The following is a 12,989-nucleotide window of genomic DNA, read 5'->3' on the forward strand; positions in this document are numbered from 1 at the left end:
ACCGTTTCATTCACGACCTCTTGTTCATCTTCCGATAACTTTCTTCCCACTTTCTGGCCCACATGTTCTGTTCCTGGAAAAACTTCCGGACTCCCGTGAAAATGTTTCTACCATGCACAATTATCGATCTCGTCGGCAACTGCATCTTGACATTGACTGGCGACGTAGTCTCTACCACTTGTATGGCCCCTGATATTTTGCAAAAATCTTATTTTTCTTTTCCTTCGTCGTACACGAAGTTGATAGCACCACCCACTGACTAACCTTACACTGTGGCATTTTTGCTGTACGGCCCACTGCTTCTTCCTGTTTCTCCAGCGCTCGTGTATTTGCCCTCCATAATCTATTCCAAATTTACCTAATCACTCTGGTAAATTCCTTAACAGACCCTCCGCTCTTCCCTTTCATTATGTCAGGCAGTGACGGCATTTTACGATGATATACTACTTCATATGGCGATAATCCTGTATTCGTATGTTGCTTTGAGTTGTAGGCACAGACGAAGTACTTCAAATAGACATTCCAGTTGGTGTGATGTGAGTCAACGTAGTATTCAAGCATATTCCCGATTGTCCTATGCACTCCTTCAGTTCTTCCATCGGCTTGTACGTGGCGAGGACTCGTCCTTAACTCCTTCACATTCAATAACTTACACAATTCCTTGAATAGATCTGACGTGAAGTTCGTTCCCTGGTCTGTTATTATTGTTTCAGACACTCCAAACTTCAATATCCAATTATTAACAAGTGCTTGTGCCACTGTTGCTGCCTGCTGGTTTGGCATTGCTACCATTCATACGTACCGTAAAAAATTATCTATGATTGTGAGTGTATACTACTTATTATTATTATTGAATGGACGTAAGACATTAATTCACAGACATTCGAATGGCGCTAATGCTTTTGGTAACCTATGCAATGGTACTCTTGTTCGACACAAATCAGCTCTCTGTGTGCACTGTATGCAATTCTGCACATACTGGTTTACGTCTGTCTGCTTATTCCTCCACCAAAACCTTTCTGCTACACATCTCTTGGTAGATCTGCAACTTCCATGACCTGCTAATATGTGATCATGAGCTTCTTATACCACTCTATTCCTTAGCTTCGCAGATACCGCTACTTGCAGTCCCAACTTGGTTTCTCTGCATAACAACCCACCCTGCATACGAGATTGTGACTCCCTAAAAAACTGTTTACAATTCGTCATCCGCTCTTTATGCAGCTTGTCATTCCATATGCCCTTTACCCCCAATACGTAATAATGCTACTTCTCTATTAAGCCATCAGCATTTCCGTGCTTCGTCCCAGGTCAACGAGTAACTTCGAAATCAAATTGACTTAGTCTTACTGCCCATGGTGTCAACATACTGGAAAGATCCTTTAACCTCAATAACCATTTAACCATTTTAATACCATATGATCCGTTGTTACTCTAAACTCTTTACCGTGCAGATAACATTTGAAATATGTGATTCCATAAATAAGGCTTAACATCTCTTTTCCTGTTGTGGAATAATTTCTTTCTGCAAAATGTAGCTGTCTTGATGCGTAGGCTACGGGATGTTCTACACATCCCTCCTCTTCTGACAACACACAGCCAAATGCATGGTTAAATGCATCGCATGATAAAACAAATTCACTATTAAAATCAGGAAATACCATTATCGGACTCGATGTTAAATGTTCCTTTAGCTCCTTAAAAGCACGCTGACACTCTTGTCACCACAAAAATTAAGTACTCTACACAATTGTGTCAACCGTCTGGCAATATCTGCAAATCTTTTTACAAAAAAGTGAGTCCCGAGAAGGACTGCAGTTGCTTTACAGATTCTGGTACAGGAAATTCACGTTCAGCTCTAATGAATCTTGGGTCTGTCTTAATCCATCTTTACTCATGTGACTAGGTGTGCTACCTCTTAATTCCACTTTTCCGTATGCTGTTCCATATCACTCCCATAGACAGTTATGTCATCGACAGACGCTAAACATTGCAGTGGTTTCAAACCTCTGCGTACTTTATCCAAAAATCTCTCAAACGTTGCAGTTGCATTTTTTAATCCGAATGACTTTCTTCCGAATTGTTAGTGTCCCCAGGGTGCCGAAAACGCTGTTTTGTGTCGATCCTGCAGTGCAACCTCTATCTGGTATAACCACTCTTCAAATCCATTGTTGAAAAATATTTTCATTGCCCTAAATGATCCAAGATTTCTGTGATGATTGGCAAAGGGTAGGCGTCCGCTATGGTTTTCGCTTTTAGGTGTCTGTAATCACAACAAAACCTATAGTTCCGTGTTCCGTACATTTACTCTTTTGGCACGAACTATTCCAGTCTCCCATGGATTATTACTTTTCAATTATTCCATCTTTCAGCTGTTGATAGATAAATTTCTCCAGAATTGATTCAAATGGTTCAAATGGCTCTGAGCACTATGGGACTTAACATATGAGGTCATCAGTCCCCTAGAACTTAGAACTACTTAAACCTAACTAACCTAAGGACATCACAAACGTCCATGCCCGAGGCAGGATTCGAACCTGCGACCGTAACGGTCGCGCGGTTCCAGACTGAAGCGCCTAGAACCGCTCGGCCACACCGGCCGGCTCCAAAATTGGCTGCAAGTGGCTAAGTATTCTGTATGGTCTGCAGTGGACTGGTGATTCATATGCGTAGCTGGTGATGGCCCTTTGGAAAACATAACTCCTTCAATTCCAAAAGCAATTTTTCCATTCTTTCCCTATTGCTTCCCTGTAGGTGCTTCACTTTTTCTCGTAATGCAGTTTCAATGGCGTCTGGCGATTGTCCATGGCTGACACACCTCGTGACCCATTCTTCTTCCTCCAGAATGTCCACATTAGTGATTAACAACCTCTTTGTTAATCCTATGTCCTGCGCACTAAAATTGCCTATAGAAACAGGTACCTTCTTTTGACCCTTTATTTCGTGTGTGCATACAACACCTCTTTTAAATAAGCAACCCACCTGATCTAATACTTCATTCTCTTCTAACGCTTACACCAAACACAAAATTCCTACTGGCAAGCTAGACTCAAGACTGACCCAAAGTGATTTCCCAGTACTCTTAGATACACAATGGTTCGAATCAAGTCTTAGTTTGATCGATCTCGATTTAATCAGTTCGTCATTCATGACAGATTTCCCTCGCAACTCGCTACACTGGCAATGGCTTCACCTAACTGTAACATTTTTCCGTCAAGTTCCTATGTTGCCGAAGATCAATTAGGGCACAATGCTGATATAAGAAATCTAATACTAGAATTATGTCGTAGCCCTCACTCATGTGTGGCACAATCTCTATACATTGATTAAATTAAATGTGTGGCACAGTCTCTATACATTGTTTAAATTAAACCGTATCGAGGCAAAACTCTATGTCCACCGATCCTAATGGCGTGATACCTTTATCCCCCACTCCACGCAATCTGCACCGTGGTGGGCCGGCCGGTGTGGCCGTGCAGTTCTAGGCGCTTCAGTCTGGAACCGCCTCGGGCATGGATGTGTGTGATGTCCTTAGGTTAGTTAAGTTTAAGTAGTTCTAAGTTCTAGGGGACTGATGACCACACATGTTAAGTCCCATAGTGCTCAGAGCCATTTTTTTGCACCGTGGTGGACCCCATTGCTTACGTTTCATCAGATCACTACTGGCGACGACGCATGCACCCCATTTACATCTACATCTACATGGATACTCTGCAAATCACATTTAAGTGCCTGGCGGAGGGTTCATCGAACCACCTTCACAATTCTCTATTATTTGAATCCCGTATAGCGCCCGGAAAGAGCAAACGCCTGTATCTTTCCGTGCGATCTCTGATTTCCCTTATTTTATCGTGGTGATCGTTTCTCCCTATGTAGGTCGGTGTCAACAAATAATTTTCGCATTCGAAGGAGGAAGTTGGTGATTGGAATTTCGTGAGAAGATTCCGTCGAAACGAAAAACGCTTCTTTTAATGATGTCCAGTCCAAATCCTGTATCATTTCTGTGACACTCTCTCCCATATTTCGCTATAATACAAAACGTTCTGCCCTTCTTTGGACTTTTTCGATGTACTCCGTCAGTCCTATCTGGTAAGTATCCCACACCTGGCAGCATTATTCTAAAAGATGACGGACAAGCGAAGTGTAGGCAGTCTCCTTAGTAGATATGTTACATTTTCCATGTGTCCTGCCAGTAAAACGTAGTCTTTGGTTAGCCTTCCCCACAACATTTTCCATGTGTTCCTTGCCATTTAAGTTGTTCGTAATTGTAATACCTAGGTATTTAGTTGAATTTACGGCTTTTAGATTAGACTGATTTATCGTGTAACCGAAGTTTAACGCTTTCCTTTTAACACTCATGTGGCTGACTTCACACTTTTCGTTATTTAGGGTCAACTGACAATTTCCGCATCATTCAGATATTTTTTCTAAATATTTTTGCAATTTGTTTTGATCTTCTGATGATTTTATTAGTCGATAAACGACAGCGCCATCTGCAAACAACCTAAGATGGCTGCTCAGATTGTCTCCCAAAACGTTTATATAGATAAGGAACAGCAAAGGACCTATAACACTACCTTGGGGAACGCCAGAAATCACTTCTGTTTTACTCGATGACTTTCCGTCAGTTACTACGAACTGTGACCTCTCTGACAGGAAATCACAAATCCAGTCACATAACTGAGACGATATTCAAATGGTTCAAATGGCTTTGAGCACTATGGGACTCAACTGCTGAGGTCATTAGTCCCCTAGAACTTAGAACTAGTTAAACCTAACTAACCTAAGGACATCACAAACATCCATGCCCGAGGCAGGATTCGAACCTGCGACCGTAGCGGTCTTGCGGTTCCAGACTGCAGCGCCTTTAACCGCACGGCCACTTCGGCCGGCTGAGACGATATTCCATAAGCACGCAATTTCACTACAAGCCGCTTGTGTGGTACAGTGTCAAAAGCCTTCCGAAAAACCAGAAATACGGAATCGATCTGAAATCCCATGTCAATAGCACTCAACACTTCCTGTGAATAAAGAGCTAGTTGTGTTTCTCTGGCAAGATGTTTTCTGAACCTATGCTGACTGTGTGTCAAAAGACAGTTTCCTTCGAGGCAGTTCATAATGTTTGAACACAATATATGTTCCAAAATCCTGCTGCATATCGACGTTAACGATATGGGCCTGTAATTTAGTGGATGACTCCTTCTACCTTTCTTGAATATTGGTGTGACCTGTGCAACTTTCCAGTCTTCAGGTACGGATCTTACGTCGAGCGAACGGTTGTATATGATTGTTAAGTATGGAGCTAATGCATCAGCATACTCCGAAAGGAACCTAACTGGTATACGGTCTGGACCAGAAGACTTGCTTTTATTAAGTGATTTAGGTTGCTTCACTTCTCCGAGGATATTTACTTCTACGTTACTCATGTTGACAGCTGTTCTCGATTCGAATTCTGGAATATTTACTTCGTCTGTTTTTGTGAAGGCATTTCGGAAGGCTATGTTTAGTAACTCTGCTTTGACAGCACTGTCTTTGATAATATCTCCATTGCTATCGCGCAGAGAAGGCATTGATTGTTTCTTGCCGCTAATATACTTCACATACGACCAGAATCTCGTTGGATTTTCTGCCAGGATTTGAGATAAAGTTTCGTTGTGGAAACTGTTATAAACATCTCGTATTGAGGTCCGCGCTAAATGTCGAGCTACTGTAAAAGATCGCCAATCTTGGGGATTTTGCGTCTATTTAAATGTGGCATGTTTGTTTCTTTGTTTCTGCAACAGTGTTCTAACCCGTTTTGTGTACCAAGGAGGATCAGCTCCGTCGTTTGTTAATTTATTTGGTATAAATCTCTCAATTGCTGCCGATACTATTTCTTTGAATTCATGCCACACCTGGTCTACACTTATATTATTTATTTGGAATGAATGGAGATTGTCTCTCAGGAAGGCGTCAAGTGAATTTTTATCTGCTTTTTTGACTAGGTTTTTTTTTTTTTTTTTTTTTTTTTTTTTTTTTTTTTTTTTTTTAAGGATTACAGTATTCAATCTTGCTACGACAATCCCTAATCCCTGCATCGGTTTTGATGCTCGTTATTAACTCAGAATTGTTTGTTGCTAAGAGGTCAAGTATGTTTTGACAACCGTTTACTTTTCGCGTAGGCTCATAAACTAACTGCTCGAAATAACTTTCAGAGAATGCGTTTAGCACAATTTCAGATGATATTTTATGCGTACCTCCGGAATTATACATGTATTTTCGCCAACATATCGAGGGTGAATTAAAGTCACCACCAACTATTATCGTATGAATCGGGTACGTGTTTGAAAACAAACTCCAGTTTTCTTTGAACCTTTCAGAAACTGTATCACCTGAATTGGGAGGCTCCTATTATTATTTTATTCTGGTTGTGTGTGTCCAATAATATTCTACAACCCTTTCTTTTCCTACTATTCCTCTTATCACACGATCCACCTCTGCGTTCAATTTCGTAGCATCGAATCTTACTGAGAAGGACCATAGGCAGACCTGGGGTTTCCGCTGGTGTTTAACACCTTATTCCTCCCCGTCCTCTATTCTAAAACTATTGCTTCCTTATACTTTATTCCAAATGTTTAAATGTATGTGAATTCCTAAGGGACCAAACTGCTGAGGTCATCAGTCCATAGACTTACACACTACTTAAACTGCTTTATGCTAAGAACAACATTGACACCCATGCTTGAGGGAGGACTCGAACCTCCGGCGGGAGGGGCCGCGCAGTCCGTGACATGGCGTCTCAAACCCCGCGGCCACTCCGCGCGGTCTCATACACTACTGGCCATTAAAATTGCTACACCACGAAGATGACGTGCTACAGACGCAAAATTTAACCGACAGGAAGAAGATGCTCTGATATGCAAATGATAAGATTTTCAGACCATTCACACAAGGTTGGCGCCGGTGGCGACACCTACAACGTGCTGACATAGGGAAAGTTTCCAACCGATTTCTCATACACAAACAGCAGTTGACCGGCGTTGCCTGGTGAAACGTTGTTGTGATGCCTCGTGTAAGGAGGAGAAATGCGTACCATCACGTTTCCGACTTTGATAAAGGTCGGATTGTAGCCTATCGCGATTGCGGTTTATCGTAGCGCGACATTGCTGCTCGCGTTGGTAGAGATCCTTGACTGTTGGCAGAATATGGAATCGGTGGGTTCAGGAGGGTAATACGGAACACTGTGCTCGATCCCAACAACCTCGTATCACTAGCAGTCGAGACGACAGGCATCTTATCCGCATGGGTGTAACGGATCGTGCAGCCACGTCTCGATCCCTGAGTCAACAGATGGGGACGTTTGCAAGACAAATGTGCACCAACAGTTCGATGACGTTTGCAGCAGCATGGACTATCAGCTCGGAGACCATGGCTGCGGTTACCCTTGACGCTGCATCTCAGACAGGAGCGCCTGCGATGGTGTACTCAACGACGAACCTGAGTGCACGAATGGCAAAACGTCATTTTTTCGGATGAATCCAGGTTCTGTTTACAGCATCATGGTGCTCGCATCCGTGTTTGACGACGTCGCGGTGAACGCACATTGGAAGCGTGTATTCGTCATCGCCATACTGGCGTGTCACCCGGCGTGATGGTATGGGATGCCATTTGTTACAGGTCTCGGTCACCTCTTGTTCGCATTGACTGCACTTTGAACAGTGAACGTTACACTTCAGATGTGTTACGACCCGTGGCTGTATCCTTCATTCTATCCCTGCAAAACCCTACATTTCAGCAGGATAATGCACGAACGCGTTTTGCAGGTCCTCTACGGGCTTTTCTGGATACAGAAAATTTTCGACTGCTGCCCTGGCTAGCACATTCTCCATATCTCTCACCAATTGAAAACGTCTGATCAATGGTGGCCGAGCAGCTGGCTCGTCACAATACGCCAGTCACTACTCTTGATGAACTGTGGTATCGTGTTGAAGCTGCATGGGCAGCTGTACCTGTACACACTATCCAAGCTCTGTTTGACTCAATGCCCAGGCGTATCAAGGCAATTATTATGGCCAGAGGTGGTTGTTCTGGGTACTGATTTCTAAGGATCTATGCACCCAAATTGCGTGAAAATGTAATCACATGTCAGTTCTACTATAATATATTTGTCCAATGAATACCCGTTTATCATCTGCATTTCTTCTTGATGTAGCAACTTTAATGGTCAGTAGCGTACTTGATTCACATCATCCTGAAGCTGGTGACACTGCCTCCTTACATGCCCCATTCGACGACTCCTGAAACGTTTTATATTAGCTGCAAGCACTGTGCATTTACCCTGCATTCCAGGCGACTAATCGATCCCCTCACACTCCATAGCTAACTGCACTGCTGTGCACAAATCTGTCACACTCCCTGTCCACATACGTCTTGACATTTCCACATGCAGCTCTCTTAAAAAAGTATCGAGCGTCCTTTGCTAAGCTTCTCACAAAATAATTTCATTAACTGCATCGTACTGTCCTAATTCATAGGTATATCAATTAATTTTCCTTATCCTGTCTGCAAATTGTTCCACAGTTTCCATATGTTTCTTAATTATTAGCCCCAATTGTTTTGTATAGTGTCTGGTATTATTTTGTTTCGTATATCTCACAATTAACCCTTCTTTAAATTCTTCGAATGTTGTGGCTTCCTTAAGAGCGGCTGTGTACACTGCATAGGTTTCCACTTCTCCTGTTACTCACAATTTTGCAACACTCAACACTTCCTTATCAGACCAACTTTCCATCTGAGCCAGATTTCTAGGGTCTTCCACAAAGGCCTGCACATGCTCGTTTGCCCTACCAGAAAAAGGAGCACTTAACCTGGTTGTGATGACTGCGATTCTACCAACGCAAGCCGTTCTATATTATCCACTGTTAATTGTGCTACCTTTCTAACAATATGCTCAACCCACGCCATTCTATATTATCCACTGTTAACTGTGCTACCTTTCTAACAATATGCTTTTACTGCTTCTGGTTCTGACACACCTTGAAACTCTGGTTCTGTCGAAGCTTTGTCCTTCACAACACTCATTTTGCGAATTAACATGCACAAGACAACAAAACAAACTACATTAACTTAATTTTATAGACTTTCAGCATTGCCTTGCCACATCCCCCCAAAGATTACGTGTGTAACATTTTACTGGAACTGATTTCGTACATGGCTGTGAGTGACCCTCAAGATTACACAGTGCACACCTAACAGGCACTAACCAATCGTGACTTCCATCACCTCTACAGCTAGACAAATCCACTGGTTCTCTACTGGCAATAAAATCTACATTGCAAAATGTGTAAGATGGCAAGAACTATGCCCCTTACATGAAGTCATTAAAGATCACCTAACTCACGTTGAGCAAACAGTAGGGCTGAACAAAAATGACTAACAAGGCACAATGCATCTTGTAGAGGGTATAGTATGGATGTATTGGAATAATTAATGTCGGGTGATGGTTTTAAAGTAATTTACACGACATGAAAACTTTGTGGAAACACGTCGATTTATTAGAGGCTAGTTTATCCCAGGGAAGTATTCACAGTTGACTGTGGCCGGCTGGGGAGTGGCGAAGGGAAGCGACAATAGGCAGCTTTGAGTGGCTCAAGCTCTGAGAAAGCGGTAACAGGGCGCGGCCTCCAGTTGCCTTAAGATGAGTGACAGTGAGTGGGTGGTTGACCCCATGCTGGTGTACCGGGAAGCAGATGGAGAACTTGTACACCTGTTGATAAATGTCCGTCGTCCCGTTTTCAGTGAGACATGCGAGAAAGCCGCGCAAAGCTACGGTGGAGTGGTCAACAGAGGCCAAAATATGCGGGTTCGTGACTATAGCAACTTCACGCTGAATTCACGGTCTGCAGAGTCTGAAGTAAATCAGGTGAAGAGTGACAGAATGAAATACGCCGGCCTCGGATGGGAACGAAGGACCAAGGAATTTGAAGTACCCTCCTGGGAGTCAGAATTCCGGAAAATTGGTGTTTTGTGCAGACGCTAACCTTGATGGGTGGCCTGGGAGGAGCTAAATAGCAGAAGTTGAGAGGAAGGGAAATTTTGTGGGAATTTGTTCACTTCCCAGAGCAGGCATTGGTCGGCGCTGGGAAGCGATGCATAATTAACGCGACTTGCGCTGCAATTGGCGTAAGTGATTTTGCTGGAGGGGAAACCGAGGCGAAGAGCAGACTGGGAGAAGTCTCCGTAGGGGTCTTCTGTTCCCAGCTTGCCTAGAGTGCGGACGTGGCTTTCTTTACTCAGCTTGCCTGAGAAAGAGTGAGCATCTCTGCAGTTTAGGACTTAGCAAATGGAACGATTGAGCTTGGAGATAGAAAGTTTTGGTTCAGCTATGTACTGAGCAAGATAGCTAGGAGTGAATAGATGAGCGCAGCCTTGCAGCACCACAAGGCCGGTCGACGTCCTCACAACGACGCCTCTCCACCACGCTGAATTCGGTGATATTGCACCCGCTCCGGCTTGAGTTAGGCCACTGATTAATTTGTTGGATCACGTCAGCAACGTTTCCACGAGGGTTTCATGGGCCATGTATTGGGGAATTATTCTCGCACTTCGCATTACACCTGGGTCAATAGAGAGGGATTAATTTTGATTTATCGCGCTTTACTCCACGTAAACGCAAGTTATTACCACTGCCTGATAGGAGAGTCATGTAATGTGATGATTGAAGGTCGGGAGTTAAAATAAATTTGTGCTAATCGACTGCATCTGTTTTCAATCAAGTAGTTGAAATCCCAAGTCACTTTCTTAATTAATTTTATGTTCAACATTTGCATCTGGTGTTCAATAGCTGAATATAACATCAATGTGCACCCCTTTTTAATTAAAAGTGATCAATTCTGAATCAATTAATGTCAACACTGCCACCGCAGTTCAATCAGGAGTCACAGGACCTTATTACTTTTTTGCGTTATCCGATATTGCGGCAGTTTTGCACTCTCTGTTGATCTGTTAGTGAATTAGCTGGGGTGAACACACGCCGAAACCAGATAAGTGACGGGTGGAGTGATACAAATGTGTGACCATTACACTTCTTCTCCATGATCAAAATACAATAATTTTCTTTTTTGGCTCACCATACTGTAGGCTGTAGGTTTAGACATTACTCTTAGAAGGCGGCGTCAGAGTTCTGACACCAGTGTTAAATGATCCTTAGATTGTCACCTGTGGAGAGTGAAATGAGATGTCAGGATGGTGGTAGATTTGTTCAGTTAATTATTTCATTCTAGCCCTTGGCCATAGAACATCAGGAACAGCTTGGTGGAGGCGTCCAGTCACCTCTCATAAGAAACAGCCTCAGCACTGCTGACAGCGCAAGGAGCGTGGTCCAGTATGGTGTCACTCGAATGCAGCTGTCAGCGATGTCTCCAGCTCAAACTGTGATGACAGTGCAGCGGCGCATCTGACGATGGCTGTGAACTTCCTCCAGCGAGCAGACGGCTCCCTCGCGACTCAGGGCAGGCTGCTCTGAATCGTGGTCTAACAGTGGACTCCGTATTACATTGCGGGATGTCACTCTGGGTGTCACAGGCTCGTGGTGTAGGCTGTGATACCAGACGAGAACGATTTAGTACACGAATGGCTGAGTACTTACATGCTCCAGACTATGTTCATTTAGGGCTTAAGGCACGTACTCTAAACAAGTCTGTGTCTCAAGTGAGGAAAGGCTTTCGTCCTTCCGCTACCACACTGCAGCATCAGCATCAGCTGGTTCCGCTTCACAATGCCAGTCGGTCGTGTTTTGCTTTGCAATGCCTAACACTCTCGCCCACCTGCAGCTGGTTCTGTAGCAACTCACTTCCACTCTGGCTTATTTTTGACAGAATACGGTCGACACGCTACAAAATAAAAACTCAATCTGAATGGAACATACCTTGATGACGTCATACCAGCAGGCCAGAATGGTGCAATGGTACAACCACAATCACAAAGAAGTTTACACTTTGAAACATAATACACAGAAATGTCGCCGAAACTTCACGGCAGGAGCGTCAATCAGGCACGCAGACGAGGAATGATTAAAGCTTGCATACAGTGACTACAGGGACACACACAGACGGAGCTCGATGAAAGCATTTAAAAATGTTTCAATCACTATAATAAAATTAGGAGGCTACAATTAATCGTAACATATCTGTCCATAAAGGAAACTACACTGCTGGCCACCGTAAATGCAACACCCTGAAGTAAGCATCCGAATCAAGTGAAATTTACACCATGGGTTTGCAGCGATGAGATATGCAACTGATTTGAATTTCAGCGCAGACGCACATCACGCGCGCCTTTGGCGCCACCTCATAGCGCCATTTAAGGCTTGGCGATTTCGACGAGTGTACGTTCGGCACGTGTGTTTACCTTGTGGTTGTTTCACAAGACGATCAGTTATGCCTCGTAGACAACAGCGAACATCGTTTGATCAAGTATCCGAGTTCGACAGAGGAAGGACAGTGGTTTACCGAGACTGTGGATTATCATACAGAGAAATCGCTAGTCGTGTTGGACGAAACCAAACAACTGTAATGCGGATATGTGACCGTTGGATGCAGGAGGGTACGACGGACCGACGTGGTCGATCGCATTCACCTCGGTGCACCACTGCACGTGCTGATAGGCAAATTGTGCGCATGGCAGTGACGGATCGCTCAGTGACATGCCGAACCATAGCACAACACATTGCGTCTGTAATGAATCATCCAGTGTCTGCGCGTACCATTCGACGCCGTTTACAGCAGAGTGGTCTGTCCGCAAGACGTCCATTGCTTCGTCTACCATTGACGCAGAACCACAGACGTCTCCGTCGCCAATGGTGTGATGACAGACGGATGTGGACGGCAGAATGGAATGACGTAGTCTTTACTGACGAGGCACGCTTCGGTCTGCAGCACCACGATGGTCGGATTGGAGTGTGGAGACACCGTGGAGAGAGGATGCTGGACAGCTGCATTATGCACCGTCAC

The sequence above is a fragment of the Schistocerca nitens genome, chromosome 3, assembly GCF_023898315.1.
Source record: "Schistocerca nitens isolate TAMUIC-IGC-003100 chromosome 3, iqSchNite1.1, whole genome shotgun sequence".
In the NCBI taxonomy this organism is placed as follows: domain Eukaryota; kingdom Metazoa; phylum Arthropoda; class Insecta; order Orthoptera; family Acrididae; genus Schistocerca; species Schistocerca nitens.